This window comes from Echinops telfairi, unplaced genomic scaffold (genome assembly GCF_000313985.2).
Source record: "Echinops telfairi isolate 266 unplaced genomic scaffold, ASM31398v2 ScPeMD7_3533;HRSCAF=4204_0, whole genome shotgun sequence".
Lineage (NCBI taxonomy): Eukaryota > Metazoa > Chordata > Mammalia > Afrosoricida > Tenrecidae > Echinops > Echinops telfairi.
The window spans coordinates 23758874-23760829 of NW_022107431.1; the positions used below are offsets into that span (position 1 = coordinate 23758874).

Consider the following 1956-nt stretch of genomic DNA (forward strand, 5'->3'; position numbering starts at 1 on the left):
AGGTGGCTGTTTTTTTTATCCCCAAGTTTTACATCATGTTCAACTGATCTATTGTCTATCATTGTACCAACACCAGGTTGTTTTGACGACTGTGGCTGTCTCGCAGGCTTTAAGTTTGTGTCGTGCAAGGCCGCCTTTCCCCCCCTTCTTTTGGGGTATCTCTTTGCTTATCCTAGACCTTTTCATATGAAGTTGGTAATTAATTTTTCCATTTCTTTAAAAAATGAACTTGGGATTTGGATAGGAATTGTGGTTTCTTTGCTTTTCTTTCTTTCTTTTTTCATTTGCTGCAAAAGGAAGCTTTATTGTTTCCGTTTGGTCCCTGGCTTGGGGGAGGGGCTGGAGGGCAGTGGAGCTGCAGCTGGCAGGGCAGGGTCAGGGAGAGAGGGGCTAAGGCCGGCAGGGGGCAGGCAGAGGGCCCCTCGCAGGTGGGTGGGCGCCACAGGTTCCTAGTCGTGTTGGAGGCTGAGCCCCTCGAGGAGATCCTCGCTCGGCCTGGGGGCTGGCCAGCCTGCAGAGGTGAGTCAGGGGGTCGCCCATCGTTTTGAGGACTTGCACCTCCTCCTCCAGGAAATGATTTTCTAGGAAGTCACCGAGATGTGGGGTCTGTGTGAGTGGACCCCACAGCGTGCAGGTGCAGAAGGGCCTGGTTGAGGGTCTTCTCCAGGGCCAGGGCAGCCTCCATGGTGTCCAGGGTCCACCCAGCTCATCTTGGGGGGCTTCTGCATACCCAGGAGGAGGGCACAGCCACCGCGCTGGTTCTGCATCTTCCAGAGATGCTCGGCCCTTGCTCTTCTCCTATGCCAGCTGGTGGAAGAAGTGTCCCCCGCCTTCCAAGGCCACGTCGTCGTGGTCGAAAAAGCAGCCCAGAGTGAGGTAGGTGTCAGAGGCCCGCAAAGGCAGGTTGACCAGAGGGTGGACACCAGCCTCAGCTTCAGCGGAATAATTCTGACAGATCTGAGAGCTCCTGATGGGTCAGTTTGGAGGTCACCACACACAAAATAGAAGTGTTCACTGGTCCCAATCAGAGGGATGGTCAAGAAGATGGTCCCGAAGGGGACGTCTGGGAAGAAAACTGGAGAGTGGGGAAGGTTGGACGCAGGGAGTCCCCGGATCTATTCTGTTCAAACACTGTTGAAGCAAGACACAGATCCATGGGGCCACAGGGCGAGCTTCGGGAATTGTGCTTTTTGTAGATCCACTGTGGTATTTCTTATAGTTGTCACATCCTTTTGAGAATGCCCTTACTCGTACTGGGTCATTTTCGTACCACAGATTCTTGCTTCCCTAGCTCATTGGAACAGGATAGATAGATCTGTGTCCATTCACTGACCCCAAACAGAGTTCAATGCTGGCCAGAAACCTACAAGGTATCCTGGTCTGACTCTGGCCAAGAGGATGCTGTGTACCAATGATCATACCAACCTATTAGACCCTCCCACTTGGCATATGTGAAGGAACCACATAGAGAAGTCTTTTGTTGGGTCAACACAACCAAAAGCCTTAAAGAAGGTAGTAAGAAGGAATCCTTAAGAGCAGCAATCATTGAAGAAGTCAAGTCATCACTAAGAAGAAACTACCAGACCAAGAAGAGCATAAGCTGAGCTCATAAATCTTCCCAGGAGCAGAAAGCGTCATCTTTCTCCCACCGAGTCTGCACAGCTGACTTTCCAGTTAGGAATCCAGTGTGAACTCACTACACCACCTGCACAGCTCACCCGAAGAAGCATGAATGTTGACCCGTGGATTGATGGCCATTGAAAATCTTGGAGGATGGCACATTGGGTACCTGTATATTATGGGAGAAATATTGTTGGAGCAAACCTCACACAACAGCTCCTATAAATCATCAGCCCTCCAGTGTTCCTAATCCCTGGTCATAAGGCAATGGGGAGTGTTTCCTCACACCTTGACTTCCCCTGTGCTACTTTACAATAATTTTCCATCGTTTACAGT

The 1956-nt window shown here is 50.6% G+C and overlaps 1 pseudogene; it reads right to left on the bottom strand.

Annotated features, from left to right (window-relative positions):
• Positions 1-449: 449 nt before the first annotated feature.
• Positions 450-1262, bottom strand: LOC101660984 (annotated as a pseudogene).
• Between the last annotated feature and the right edge of the window lie 694 nt (positions 1263-1956).